This window comes from Aotus nancymaae, unplaced genomic scaffold, assembly GCF_030222135.1.
Source record: "Aotus nancymaae isolate 86718 unplaced genomic scaffold, 86718_ANA_hifiasm-v0.15.2.pri h1tg000030l, whole genome shotgun sequence".
In the NCBI taxonomy this organism is placed as follows: domain Eukaryota; kingdom Metazoa; phylum Chordata; class Mammalia; order Primates; family Aotidae; genus Aotus; species Aotus nancymaae.
The window spans coordinates 12,303,844-12,319,259 of record NW_026988443.1 but is presented as its reverse complement, the minus strand read 5'-3'; the positions used below and the strand labels follow the sequence as shown (position 1 = coordinate 12,319,259).

General features: G+C 53.8%; 1 protein-coding gene across 1 annotated transcript in view; it reads right to left on the bottom strand.

The window, feature by feature from the left end:
* Positions 1 to 13,472, bottom strand: part of CPNE2 (copine 2) — a 53,554-nt gene extending 40,082 nt beyond the window's left edge. The window contains exon 1 of the mRNA XM_021664997.2: positions 13,267 to 13,472. The gene's annotated coding sequence lies outside the window, so the exon portion shown is untranslated. The remainder of the gene's footprint in view (positions 1 to 13,266) is intronic.
* Between the last annotated feature and the right edge of the window lie 1,944 nt (positions 13,473 to 15,416).

Sequence of the window (15,416 nt, the reverse complement as noted above, 5' to 3'; positions counted from 1 at the left end):
CAGATGTCACCATGGCTCTACCTGAAAATCTTCCCGTGCCCTACTCATCCAGGTCACACGAACCCCAAATCCCACCCAGGCTGACAGGACCCTGCCTGACCTGTCCCCACTTCTTGCCACCACCCCCCTCGTTCGCTCCCTCTGCTCAGCAAATATGTCAGCCTCTCTCCTGCCTCAGGGCCTTAGCACTTGCTGTTCCGTTTTTTCAGGACTGCCTTTCTTCACAGGCAAGGTCTTAGTTGTCAGCTTAATGTCACATCCTCAGAGGCCTTCCCTGATCACCCAGGCTGACGTAATCCATCTCCGCTCCATGCTGCTTCCTTCACAGATCGCTGCAATGTACAATTGTTTTACATATTTGTCTATGTACCTGTATCTGTCTATCTGCCCCCATCCCTCAGGGGGACATCCCCACTGTTTCCCCAGCACCTACAGCTGTATCTGCACCTAATCAATGAGGGAGGCGGGGGCTCGCCAGGCAGGCTCCATCATCATAGCCACCTCCCCCTGCGTACATCACTTGAAAGAATCACAGGCGGCTTCTCAAACCCTGGGCTCCAAGAGGCCAGCAGGAGAGGGACTGTGCCCTACTTCACAGGGGTGGAAACTCAGGCCCAAAAGAGGTAGTGGTTTTTCTAAGCCAGGGAAGGATGGTGACCAGGCCCAGAGCCAAGGCTGCCATCACTTCATCCTTCCCACCTTGGCTCTGCCGTTTAACTGCTGTGTCACCTCTGGCAAGATCCTTCAGCTCCCTATGTCTGTTTCTCCCTCTGTAAAATGGGGACAATAAGAATGCCTTCTGATCAGGCACAGTGGCTCACACCTGTAATCCGGGCACTTGGGGAGGCCAAGGCGGATGTATCACCTGAGGTCAGGAGTTCGAGACCAGCCATGGACAACATGGTGAAACCCCGTCTCTATTAAAAACACAAAAATTAGCTGGGCGTGGTGGTGTGCGCGTAATCCCAGCTACTCGGGAGGCTGAGGCAGGAGAATCACTTGAAGCCAGGAGACGGAGGTTGCTGTGAGCCGAGATCATGCCACTGCACTCCAGCCTTGGCGACAGAGAAAGACTCCATCTCAAAACAAAAACAAAAACAAAAGGTCAAAGAAGAGCGCTTTCCTAGGTGTTGTAAGGATTCAGTGAGGTAAAGCACTTGGAACAATAATAGGTATCTTTTGCTATGATCAGATTCTTTTTGCCTCCCAAGTAGCTAGGATTACAGGTGCACGCCACCACGCCCAGCTAATTTTCTGTATCTTTAGTAGAGAAGGGGTTTCACCATGCTGGCCAGGCTGGTCTTGAACTCCTGACCTCATGATCCACCCACCTCGGCCTCCTAAAGTGTGGATTACAGGCATGAGCCACTGCGCCAGTCCTGATCAGTGATTCTTAATGGCTGTGAGGAGGGGAAAGCAGCCCTGGCCAGGGACCAGCTGTAGCACAAAGGAACTCACTGTGGGGGAGGAGATGCTGCTGGCTGGGTGCAGGGCCTCCAACTTAGAAATGGGCGGAGAGGAGGGGACAGTGAGAGAGGCAGGCACAGGGAAGCAGATGGCCCAGAAGGAGGCCTAGGAACCCCAAAGGGGAGGAGAGCGGCTGGAAGGTGAAGGGCAGGCCTGAGGCGGCCAGAGAGGCAGCCCCCATTCCAGAGGCTGGTGGGGAGGAGGAGCTGGGACCAGTGGGATGTCCTATTATAAATTCTATCGAGGGCATTCTGTGCTGTCAGAAAAGCACACCCAACTTGATGTGTAGAAAAGGAAAAAACAGGCCAGGCGTGGCGGCCCACGCTTACAATCCCAACACTTTGGGAGGCTGAGGTGGGAGGACTGCTTGAGGCCAGCAGTTTGAGGCCAGCCTGGATCAACATAGTGAGATCCTGTCTCTATGTGCAGGTTGTGATCAGGGCTGGGGAATCACATAAAATTAAAAATTAAAAAATTAGCCAAGTGTGGTGGTGCACACCCGTAGCTACTAGGGAAGCTGAAGCAGGAAAATCACTTGAGCCTGCGAGGTCAAGGCTGCAGTGAGCTGTGATTGTGCCACTGTACTTGAACCTGGGTGACAGAGTAAGATCCTGTCTCTAAAAACAAAAAAAGAAAGAGAAGGAACAAAATAAATTCTCTGTTTTGTTGGTGGCAGTAACAAATTAAGGACGTGGTCGCCTGGTCATGGTCAGTACCAGGCAGTAGTTAGGAACCCGTTCTGTGGGGTCTGAATCCCCAGGGATTCTTAATGTCTGAGGAAGGGGCAAGTAGATAAAAAACTTGGGGGATGTGCAAAGTTAATGGTTTACACACAGGGGGCAAGAGGTTAAAACTGATTGAGAGGGCCGGGCGCAGTGGCTCACGCCTGTAATCCCAGCACTTTCGGAGGCCGAGGCAGGTGGATCATCTGAGGTTGGGAGTTCAAGACTAGCCTGGCCAACAAGGTGAAACCCCATCTCTGCTAAAAATACAAAAATTAGCCAGGTATGGTGGTGGGCACCTGTAATCCCAGCTACTTGGGAGGCTGAGGCAAGAGAATCACTTGAACCTGGGAAGTAGAGGTTCCAGTGAGCTGAGATCATGGCACTATACTCCAGCCTGGGCAATAGAGTGAGACCCTGTCTCAAAAAAATAAATAAATAAATAAAAACAAAAAACTGATTAAGAAACATGGCTCTAGGTTCTCCCTCCAGGCTGGTGGACACAGCCCAGGGCAGCCCAGGGAGGCCATGGTAGTGATGGGGGACTAGGGAGAGAATTATGGGCTTGGATACACAACCCTCAAGGTCTTCGCGGTGGAACCCACTCCTGGGTGCTGTGGCTTCTGGGACCCTCAGGGCCTCCAAGTCCTTCTGCTCCCAGCAAATCCTGGTCAGTGGGGTATCATCTCTGATGGCAGAGGCTCCTGAGGTGGCTTGGAGCTATCATCGCTACACGTGTTTTCCAGACGGGTCACCTATGCATCTCCCTGGAGTCTGCTAGAAACGCAGCACCCACTGGTGCAGTGGCTCATGCCTGTCATCCCCATACTTTGGGAGGCTGAGGCAGGTAGAACTTGAGCTCAGGAATTCAAGCCCAGGCTGGGCAACATGATGAGACCCTGTCTCTACACAACATGCCAAAAAAAAAACCAAAACAAACAAAGAAACAAAATTAGCTGGGCATGGTAGCACGTGCCTGTAGTCCCAGGTACTTGGGAAGCTGAGATGGGGAGAATCACCTGAGCCCAGGAAGCGGAGGCTGCAGTGAACCCTGACTGTGCCACTGCACTCCAGCCTAGGTAACAGAGTGAGACCCTGTCTCAAAATAAATAAATAAATAAATAAAAAGAAATGCAACACCCTGAACCCACCCAGACCTGCTCTAGCAGAAGCCCTAGAGTGGTGCCCGTAGGCTTGTGTTTTAACACGCTCTCCTGGAGTTTCTGATGTGGGTTACGTACATGCAAATCACAGGTTAGCTGAGTAAGTGGGGTGTCTTGTTCAAAGGCCGATTCTCATTCAGCAAGTCTGGGGCAGGGCCTAAGATTCTGTGTTTCTAACAAGCTACAGGTGATGCTGGGGCCGCCTCCCTGGAACCACACTTTGAGGCACGAGGCCACAGATCAGAGGTTGCAATGTGGCCACCCTATGGCTGACCACACCCCAGGGATGGCTCTGGTGTAGTATGGATTTGGCGTAATGAAGCAGGTGTCACACCTGATCTCCATATAAGCCCTGCTGGCCTCACACACTGAGCTCCCAGCCGGGTCTCTGTAGACCTCTGAGTTTGCAACCTCTAGTCTGGATGGGAATGCTCTGTTAACCAGAACCCTTAGTTAACCAGATGCCCATTCCCTACAGGCCCTGATGGCTGCTAAGTTTACTGAACATTTGGGGGGTTGGAATGTGTCTTGAATTCATCCAGGTCTAAACTGCCTCCTTCATCCCATTTCCCTGATGAGAAGATCCAGGAAGACAAATGGCAACCATATTGGTCAGGGTTTTCTGGAGAAACAGAACCAATAGGATATCTATGTATGCAGAGAGAGAAATGTATTTTAAAGAATTACTTAATGACCTGGTGTGGTGGCTCACGCCTGTAATCCCAGCACTTTGGGAGGCCAAGGCGGGTGGATCACCTGAGGTAGGGAGTTCAAGACCAGCCTGACCAACATGGAGAAACCCTGTCTCTACTAAAAATACAAAATTAGCTGGGCGTGGTGGCGCATGCTTGTAACCCCAACTACTCGGGAGGCTGAAGCAGAAGAATCGCTTGAACCCAGGAGGTGGAGTTTGCAGTGAGCCAAGATCGCGCCATTACACTCCAACCTGGGCAACAAGAGTAAAACCGTCTCAACAACAACAACAAAAAAAGAATTAGCTCATGCAATTGTCGGGGCTGGAAAGTCTGAAATCTGTAGGGCAAACTGGAAGACTGGAAACCCAGGCAGGGTTTCTATGCAGTCTAGAGGCTGAATTCCACCTTTGAGAAACCTTAGGCTTTGCCCTGAAGGCTTTTGATCAATTGGATGAAGGCCACACATAATGGAGGGTAAGCTGCTTTACTCAAAGTCTACTGATTTCATGTTAATTGCATCTAAAAAATATCTTTATTTGACCAAACAACTGGTCACCAAAGCCTTGCTAAGTTGACACATACAATTAACCATGACAGCAATCTTTAGCTCCTAGGAGATCTGTCATGGGGCTGGAAAACAGGGTGTTAGGGCAGGAGCTCTGGGCTAGCCCTTCTTAAATGTGGGAGCTCAGAGAGCCCACCCCGACCCCGTCAGCTGCAAGTGAGAGTGAAGGTAGGTGTGGCCATGCTGATGGGGAGATAACAAAAATAAAATGAGAATAATAATGCCTGCTGCAGGTCCTTGAAATTTTGTAGCTTCACAACATCCCTGAATGAGGTGTCATCATCGTTACTCCCATTCTCCAGATGAGCAAACCGAGGCTTGGAGGTTCAATTATTTACCCACATGCTTCTGGTCCTCTGGCTCCCAGCCCAATACCACTATCCCTCCTGGGCCTCCACTAATGTGACTCTGGACAAGTCATTTGGTCTTCCTGTGTCTCAGTTTAGTTTTCTTATCCAACACGTGGAAATTACAAAATGCCTGACACACTGCAGGTACTGGCTCAAAATGAGAAAAACCTCTCCATGGCTCCTGGCTGTTCTCAGGACAACATCCAGGTTCCCTGATGAGGCTCTCAAAGTCCTCTCCCTCATACCATTGGCTCGAGTTCTGCTGTTCGCCACACAGAGTTCCAGCTAGTATTTTTCGTGTCTCCCTGATTTTGCAAGTGCTGTTCCATCTGCCTGGAATGCCTTCCCCTTCATAGTGATTTCTTTCTTCAAACTCAGCTCAGTAAACCAAATGCAGCTGGGCACAGTGGCTCACACCTGTAATCCCAGCACTTTGGGAGGCTGAGGCGGGCAAATCACTTGAGGTCAGGAGTTTGAGACCAGCCCAGCCAACATGGTGAAACCCCGTGTCCATTAAAAATACAAAAATTAGGCTGGGTGCGGTGACTCACGCCTGTAATCCCAGCACTTTGGGAGGCTGAGGCGGGTGGATCGTGAGGTCAAGAGGTCGAGACCATCTTGGCAAACATGGTGAAACCCCGTCTCTACTAAAAATACAAAAATTAGCCGGGCGTTTGGCACGCGCCTGTAGTCCCAGCTACTTGGGAGGCTGAGGCGGAAGAATCGCTTGAAGCCGGTAGGTGGAGGTTGCAGTGAACCTAGATTGCGCCACTGCACTCCAGCCTGGTGACAGAGCAAGACTCTGTCTCAAAAAAAATACAAAAATTAGGCCAGGCAGGGTGGCTCATGCCTGTAATCCCAGCACTTTAGGAGGTCGAGGCAGGCAGATCACGAGGTCAAGAGATCGAGACCATCCTGGCCAACATCGTGAAACCCCATCTCTACTAAAACACAAAAATTAGCTGGGCGTGGTACATGCACCTGTAGTCCCAGCTACTTGGGAAGCTGAGGCAGGAGAATCACTTGAAGCCGGTAGGTGGAAGTTGCAGTGAGCCTAGATTGCACCACTGCACTCCAGCCTGGCTACAGGGTGAGACTCAGTCTCAAAAAAACAAAACAAAACAAAAACACAAAAAAAAACACAAAAATTAGTCAGGCATGGCGGATGCCTGTAATCCCAGCTACTTAGCAGGCTAAGGCACGAGAATCACTTGGGGTGGGGAGGAGATGAAGATGGGTTTAGGGAGGGGGAAGACAGGTTTGGGGAGGGACAGAGGTTACACTGAGCTGAGATCGCGCCACTGCACTCCAGTCAGGGCGACAGAGTGAAACTCTATCTTAGGAAAAAAAAAATGCACTATGCACCCATCCCCACCCCCAGGACGGCCAGAATTTTAAAAGGCTGATAATACCATGTGTTGGCAACAATGAGGAGCAACCAGAACACTCACAGGTTGCCAGAGGGAGTGGAAATTGGAGCAACCACTTAGGAGAAATATTAATGCCCCAAGTAAACACTCACAGATATTCACGAAGGAATGTTCATGGCAGTGCTAATCATCCGAAGAAGGGAGACATGACTGCTGAATGAACGCACAGTGGACAACACACAGCCAGCTTGAAGGAAGAACACAGTAGCAATAACACAGATGGGTCTCACACGTGCTGTGTAAAGGGGGCGGGACAGAAAGGAGTATGTCATCCTATATGCTTTCACTTAGGTGAGTTTAAACATGGACAAAGCAAATGTATGCTGCTCAAGTCAGGATAGCGGTAGGACAGGTGGATGGGTGTTACTGACGGGGGCTTTGGTGCTGGTCTGTTTCTGATCTGGGTTCTGATGACACAGATGAGTCAGTCTCTAAACAGTCACTGATTGGTCTGTGTAGAATGTCTGCTCTATTTTGTATGTTATGCTTCAATGTGGTTTAAAAAAAAAAAACAAACCGAGAATCCAGGGACTCCTTTACAAAGCCCTTCCCGATTCCCTGGTCCTTGAGAGGGAATCACTTACAATATCACCCTATTATAACCATTGGCTCAGGAAGCGTCACCCTCACTGGAGCTTAAAGACAGAACCAAACTCTATTTTCATCTCGCTGTTCCCAACACCCACAGGCACAGAATGGAAGTGTTGAAAGTGAGGAAGAGTGAAAAGGTGAGAGGAAGAGAGACCATGGCATCTTAGAATCGTAGAAGCCCAGGACTAGAGATTCACAGAATTCCAGAATTTGGGAATTCTGGGGTTTCAGAGTCATGAGTTCTTTGAGTCTCAGAGCTGAAAGACTTTAGAGTTTATCTGGCCCCACTTTCCAGGCACACAGGAACCCTGGCCACAGGCTGGCCGCCCCAGCATCCTGCATCCTGGTTCCAGTGGGCGGGGTCCAGTCACAAGCTTATTCTCTGGGGTCCTTGCTGCTTGCCCATCGCTGCTGCACGGGCTCCTGCCAGGCGACAGGCAGCCCCCGGGGAGCAGACTGGCACTCTCCACCAGGTGGGGGCGGCACCTTGACACAAATCACTTCACCGCGGCGATGGCACCGGCTGCTGCGCTCCAAAGACACACACTCCGACAGGCAGCCAGGCCATTACGGGGATAAATATAGATGCAGACAGCACAGCAAGAAGGCTGCAGCAGGGGTTGGCCCTGAGGCCCCCCTGGGGACCCCCAGCTTCTACCAGATCACATTCAGAGGCAGGCTGTTCTCTGTTGCGTCCACCTAATCACTAAGCTCTGGCTCTCAGGGGAGGGGGCTTCCCTTGGGACCCCCTCACCAGGCCCCAGGTTCAGCTCAGCGTGCACTGGAAGGTTCCTGTCACTTATAGGGGCTGGCCCAACAGGCTGAGAGGCAGCCTCCACTGTACTCCCCATGAGTCCACGGACTGGGCTCTGTCCTTTCCTGCCACTCTTCCCTCCTGGGTCTCAGCTCCTTCCCCTCCAGCCTCCCAGGAAGCTCCGTGTGGGGATGGGCATGGAGTACTCTGGCTTGCGGGAGACTGAGTACTTAGCGGACATTGAGAGTGGGTCTGGCCAGGCTCCGAGGGCAGGGGACTCCCAAGGAGGAGGGAATGGGGAAAGCTGTGTATCTGAGAGAAGGTGGACTTGCCTAGGACTGAAAGACTGGGGGCTGGGGAGGTGGAGGAGGTGAGGTCCCCTTGGGTGGGACATCACCTGCTGCCATTGCCTGCCCACCTAAGGGACTGAGGTGTGCTGGGGAAAGTCACCCATTCTCTATGCGACCCAGCCCCTAACCTCTCTAGCCTCACTTTCTTCCTACAGGAAATGAGCTCCTGATAACTAGAGTTCTCACCACTACTTTCTTAGGTAGCAGTGAAAGGCTGGAAACTGAAGAGGCTTTTGCACAGATGCCATTCCTTTCACCTGTGACTCTGGGTCTCCTTCCAGGAGGGCTTCCCTCACCACGCAGCCATCCATGTGGTCATTCAACAGATGTTTCTTAAGCAGCTCCTCTGGACCAGGGATTTTGCTGTGTTCTGGAGGTGCAACCATGATCAAGACACACTCAATTTCTGGGCATGGGAGTTTGGGATGGAGCTGGGGGGACAGAGAGGTGAGCAAATGACAAAGGCAGGAAATCTCAGAGAGTGGAAAATGCCATAAAGGGAATAAAACAGGGTGAAGTGGTTGTGATGGGGTGGGGTGGAGGAGGCCGAATTTGAGCTGGGATGTTAATAGATCAGAAGCCCCAGGAGAGCAAGGCATTGGTCTCTCTCGTTCGTGGCTGTATCCCAGCCATAGCTGGTGCCCAGTAGGTATTCAGTGAACTTTTTTCTTTTTGAGATGAAGTCATACTCTGTCGCCCAGGCTGGAGTGCAGTGGTGCGGTCTCAGCTCAGTGCAACCTCCACCTCCTGGGTTCAAGAGATTCTCCTGCCTCAGCCTCCAGAGTAGCTGGTATTACAGGTGCCCACCACCACATCCAGCTAGTTTTTGTGTTTTTAGTACAGACAGGGTTACACCATGTTGGCCATGGCTGTCTCAAACTCCTGACCTCGTGATCCATCTGCCTCAGCCTCCTAAAGTGCTGGGATTACAGGCGTGAGCCACCTCGCCTGGCCTCTCAGTGAATATTTTTGAATAAATGAATGAATGGGCTCCTGAACCACAGGGCCTTTGCACATGCTATTTCCTCTACCTGTTTCCCAGCATGTGCAAAGGCCCTGCAGTGGGGACACGCCTAGCAGTTCAGGAGCCCATTCTCCCTGCAAATAAGCTGTCTCCCTCCAGGCTTTTGTCTCGTCATGAGCTGAGGGTATGTGACCTGCCCAATGTGCCCTGGCTGTCCCCTCTCCAAGACACAGGAGGGAGTATGCCCAGCTCCCAGAAGACGACTCTTCTAATTAAACCCTCTCTCTTCTGGTTGGGCCCCAATAGTCTTTTTTTTTTTGTTTTTGAGACAGGGTCTCATCTCACTGTGTCACCCAGGTTGGGGTACAGTGGCACAGTCAGGGCTCACTGCAGCCTCGAACTCCTGAGCTCAAGCAATCCTCCCACCTCAGCCTCCCAAGTAGCTGGGACTACAGGCATGCACCACCACACCCAGCTAATTTTGTTTATTTTTTATTTTTTGTAAAGATGGGTTTTTGCCATGTTGCCCAGGCTGGTCTTGAACTCCTGGGTTCAAGTGGTCTGCCTACCCTGGCCTCCCAAAGTGCTCAGATTACAGGTGTGAGCCACCATGCCGGGCCCTCCCATCAGTCTTTCAGAGACATGCCCCTGGTGCCCCAACCTGAGAAAAGTGTATCGTAAGAGTGCAGTGAATGCTGGGAGCTGAGTTTCTGGGTTTCAAACTCTGGTTTGCCACGGGCTAGCTGAGCAGCACACACTGGATGGCTTAGATTCTCTCATAGCTCTGTAGGCTACAAGTTTGAAATCTAGCTGTCAGCAGGGCCATGCTCTCCTCAGCACTCAGCGTGGTGAGACAGGGATCCCTCCAGAGACTCAAGAGGGCAAGCTTATAATTCTCCCGGATCCATCACTCAGCATCACAGACTCATTCAACAGGAAGCTACAAGGAGGGGCAGGTGCAGTCATTTCTCACACAAGGATTTACTGAGCACCTACTATGTGCTAGGCACTGTTCTAAGTGCAGGGACATGGCCCTAAGCAAGACGAACAGTTTGATCTTGACTTTTTGTGGATCTGACACCCTTTGGGGAGGAAGGCAGATAAGCTGGTGCACCAATGAGCAAAGATGATTTTTTAAGAGTGGCAAATGCCCCAAGAAAAATACAACCAAGAGATACAGCAATGAGGAGGGATGGTGACACAATCTCACTACAGTCTCATCACAGACCTCAGAGCAGGTGTGGCCAGGACAAGTAAAGAAATGTTCTATGGGCAGGCGCAGTGGCTCACGCCTGTAATCCCAGCACTTTGGGAGACCAAGGTGGGTGGATCACCTGAGGTCAGGAGTTCAAGACCAGCCTGACCAACATAGCAAAACCCCATCTCTACTAGAAATACAAAAATTAGCTGGGTGCGTGCCTTTGATCCCAGTTACTTGGGAGGCTGAGGCACGAGAATCGCCTGAACCTAGGAGATGGAGATTGCAGTGAGCAGAGATCACGCCAGTACACTCCACAACAGAGCAAGATCCTGTCTTAAAAGAAATAAAAAACTAAATAAAAAGAAATGTTCCAGGATGTGGATCAGCAGTCTTCTTGACTCTCCCACAAAAGTGGGAACTGAGGCCGGGCAGCCCAGTGAGGGCAGAAGGCACTGGGCAGGGAGCCAGGAGGTGCCTCTAACCTGGGCTCAGTCCTCAGGCACTGTGGGACCCCCACATCCTCCCTTCTGTAAAGTGAGGTAGGGAGACATCTGATTGTGGACTTTTCTAGCAGCTGCATGCCAAGATCACAGGGTTACCTGGCCTCCTGGCTCCCACAGAGCCCACACCGTGTCCAGCATGGCCTGGGGGAGATCCCACCTCCACTCTCTGAGGCCATATTCTGCAAGGGGGAAGGATCTGGGTCCTTGAGGTGTTTTGCTCCTGACTCAGGAGTCCCAGTGCCGTCTGTGTATAAGGGTCAGGGGGAGGGGAGAGGGACAGAGACCTCCATCAGGCTGGGGGCATCCTGACCCTGAGCTGAGGGCTTCTTAGATGGGGACCCTGCCTGGCAATGATGCCTCCTGCTCTGACAGGAGGCAGGAAATTACTAGAGAATGCTCTTTTGTTTTCTCTTTACTCCTTAGAGCCCTGGGAGGCCAGCCAGAGCGGGGGGATATGGGGACACCTGGATCAGACCTACCACCTCTGCTGGTCTTCTTTCATTCACCACAGGCCCCTGCCCCTAGAACAGCCCAGAAGTCCTGATAGGACGGGGAGGAGCAAGCTGGCCTGAGACAATCCCAGAAGGAAACCTGGATGCAGTCACTCACATCAGGCTTCCTAATATTCCCATGGCACTGACAGCTAAGAGTCACCAGGCACTTACCACGTACCAGTAAGTGCTGGCACCTGAGTCCTTGCAATCTAATTTAATCCTACCTTTACAGAAATACACAATTACCTGAAAAGAATATAAAGGTATATAGATACAGAAACTGAGGGCTGGGAGGAGGACCGGATGGGGTACTGTCCTTACTGTTAGAAACTGAGGTTCCATTCTTGGCCCTCTTCTTCCCTTATGCCCCACTTTTCAATTCTCATGACATTCCAGGAGAGGGAGTGTCCCTTGGAACACCACCAGAGACACAACACTTGCCACTCATGAAGTGCTCCCTACTTGCAAAACATCTGCTCCCCGTTCCCCAGTTCCAGCCTCCCAGCTGCCCTGTAAGCTGGGTCATGTCACAGTTTGCCTCATTTTACAGACAGAAAAAACTCCAAGTCCAAGGGGTGACAAGGCACGCAGACAGGAAATGACAGCCGAGAGAACCCAAGCGTCCACCTCACCCTTCCTCCTGGTTCTTTCCATGGAAGAACCTGCCTGGATGACCCCTCCCAATCCAGCTGGCTGTCACCTACCTGAGGCGGTCCTAGAGCTCACCGGGACCTATGCCAGGGGGAATGCCATAAAACCATGCCTTTATGCTCATGCCCATTTTCCAGGAGGCAGGCCCTGGAACATTAGCCCATTTCACAGATGATAACCCAAGGGGCAGAGGGTCTGGGCCAAGTTCCCTGCTGGTCATAGGTGGGGTTCAGATCCCGGTCTCCCAGGCCTCCCCATCAGGGCCGTCCACAGGCAGGCTGGAGCTGCCAGGGATTAAAATCTGCGCTCACTGCCTGTTTCCAGAAAACCATGGGCTCCCTGCAGTCTCTGAAGCTGTGCATGCCCAAGGGGCAGAAACAGCCCCCCACCCTTTGATGACAGCACACACTCCTAAGGGAGCAAAAAATAAGGGTAGATAAAACAAAGGGCGGCTCAGCTCATTCTCCCAGACCCCTTGTCCCTTCCCCCAGTACATATGGGGCAGGGGATTCAGATGCAAGATGAACCCCCTATTGGCTGCCAGAGCCAGCAACATCTGTGACCTTGGGCAAACCACAGCCCCCTTTGAAGCAGCCCCTTCCTCATAGGAGAGCTTCTCCAACTGGGGGACGAAAGGGGGCAAGGCTGGGGGATGGGGTGGGAAGAGCAGGGAAGAGGGGAGTAAGACCCCTCTATTTTCAGAGGAGCATCGCTGCGGGAAACGGGGAACAAAAGAGGGCCTTGCTCGCCCACTCTCTCCATGCCCCCCCCACACACCCCCTTAAAACACACAGGTGCCAGACAGCTTTTTCGCAAAAACTAGTTTGCAAACACACTCCGACTTCTGGGAAGCTGCCCAGCTCCACTCCCTTTCTGCGCTCCCCGTTCCGGGGCTGGGAGCTGGCCCTCCGGCAGCTGCCTGGGGCAACGGGTGGGTAGTGAGGGATGGGAGGAGCGCAGAGGGGTGCGGAAAGGGGCCCGCACCAGCCTAGAGCCAGCGCGACCTCACGCCTTCAGCAGTTGCCACAGGGGCGGGACTCCGCCTCCCGGACGCCCTCCAGGCACCTCCGGGCGGGTGGGACGGTCCCCAAAGCAGCTGGGCTCCAACCCCGGAGGGCGCCCTCCTCCCCAGGGACCCCGCCCGCCCTTCCCCCGCAGTCCGGGCGTCGACGGGGCGCCCCCGCGTGGCCGGGTCGGAGCTGAGTCACCGAAGCGCTGGAGTCCGGGTTCGCGCGGGAGGCGGGGGCTGGAGCGCCGCAGCCCCCGGGGACGGAACCCGGCTTCCTTGGGACCCTCCGCTGGCGCCAGGAGCCCGTCCCCAAAGCCGAACTTGGGCACTGCCCCGCCCGCCAGGGGCCCCACTCACCGCGGGTCCCGCGGACGCCACCGCCCTCACCGCACGGCTGCCGCTGCCCGCGCTCCGGGCCGCCCGGGCATGCCCGGGCGCTGCTTCTGCTCGGCCTGGCCCGCGGGCGCGGGACGGGCTCAAGGCGCTGCCCTCGCGGCCACGGCCCGCTCGCGTGCGCTTCCAGCCGCTCCGGGTCGGGTCCTCCTCCCGGCCTGGGCGGGCGGCGGCGGCGGCGGCGGCTGCGGCTAGGGCTCCTCCCTCCGGCCGAGGGGGGGAGTGGGGAGGGAAGCAGGAGGCGAGGCGGGCGCTTCCTGGAGGGGCGCGCGCTCTCCCACGGGCGGAGAGGGGGCGCTGTCCCGCTCGCTGTCCGCCCCTCCCAGCCCGCGCCCGGCGCGCCCCGGCACTCGGGGCGCCTGGCACCTAGGGGGCCCGAACGTTCGGGGCTCGAACCCTATGGTCCGAGGGTTCCAGGCTGGGACTCAGGTGGCTGAGGATCGCAACGCCGCGGCTTCGCGCCCTCCCCAGGCCTGCTTCGCCCAAGCCTCTGGCGCCTCCGAGTTCCGAGCGCTGTGCGCTCAGGGCCAACGACGCGGGAACAGAGGGGACGGCTCAGCCCGGGCCTGCGGGGCCCCAGGGCCGCCTGGACCCCCAGCGCCGATGGGAGCCGCGCTGCGCCCTCGGGGCAACACCCAAGGCTGGGTTCTGGGATGTACTGGGCAGGATTCGGACTGCAGTGTTTTCTTCCCTTTTTTTTTTTTTCAATAGCAAAAGAGCTCGGCATTTTCTTGCCGCCAGAGATTGGAAACATGACATATTTCTATGACACACGGTGAGATAAAGACGGATCCGAACGGGGCCTGGAGCTACTCATCCGTGCGGAAAATTAGGCGAGTCTTTAAGGCCTTGGAGCCCAGGCCTCCTTTTCCCTAGGAGAGGCACCAATTCTTAGGACACTTGTCTGTCGCGGGGCGCTCAAGCCGCTGGCCACTCCGCGGTATTTTGTGCTCTCTGGGCAAGTTCACCACCTGGCATCAGAAGGCTGAGCCTCAAGTAACCAGATTAGGGTGGCGGGGCGGGGTTGTCGGGGGTCTCAAGGCCATGTCTACAGCTCTTGGCCCTGGGACTCAAGGATTGGGCAGCTGAGGGTTAACGCCTAGTGCTTCCATTGTGGCTTTTCAATTCCAGGCAGGTGAGGGTTAATGTGGGAGCCTCATGCAGCAGCCGGTGAGCCTCCCTCCACGTCTGAGTCACTGGCACTTTGCAGCCTTAGAGGGGCAGAGACTAAACAGCCCTGGGGCTCTGAGCTTTGTTCTCTGCCTGTTTGTCGTCCATCCATCCTTCCTTTCTCCAAGCTGTCCTCACCTTTCTTCTACTGAAGTCATCAAAGTCTTCTGCCCAACTCTGGAGCAAACCAACCTATCAACCCAACTCCAGCCCCGCTTCCTCCAGGAAGCCTTTCCTGAATGCTCTGGCCCCAGAATCAGTCTTTTCTCCTTCCAGCAGCATGAGAGCCAGGCCTTGGGATGGACAGTGGTGAACCAAAGTCTCTCTCAAGTTGGTCACCTGCTGGGGCCAAGGCTAGGACCCAGGCAATCACATCACCATATGAAATGTGCAAAGTTTGGAGGTGGGGTGGCACAGAAGACCCAACTCAGCCTTGGGAGTCAGCGAGGCTTCCTTGAAGGGACTTGAAGGATGAGATACTTGGGCCTGTTGGGGAAGATGCTGGATCCCTAGCCAAGGGGGCAGAGTGCTAAGGCCAGGGGTCACAGCAATCCCACTCCTAGCTATCTACCCAGGAGAAATGAAAACATATGGCCACACAAAACTTGCACACAAATGTATGTAGCAGCCTGATTCATAATAGCCAAAAAGTGGAAACCCCCCAAATGTCCATCCACTGATGAATGAAGAAACAGAATGTGGTATATCCACACGATGGAATGTTATTCAGCCATAGAAAGGTGTGAAGTACTGGCCGGGCGTGGTGGCTCACACCTGTAATCCCAGCACTTTGGGAGGCCAAGGTGGGCGATCACTTGAGGTCAGGAGTTCGAGACCAGCCTAGCCAATATGGCAAAACCCCATCTCTACTAGAAATACAGAAAGTAGCCAGACATGGTGGCAAGCACCCATAATCCCAGCTACTCGGAAGGCAGGAGAATGGC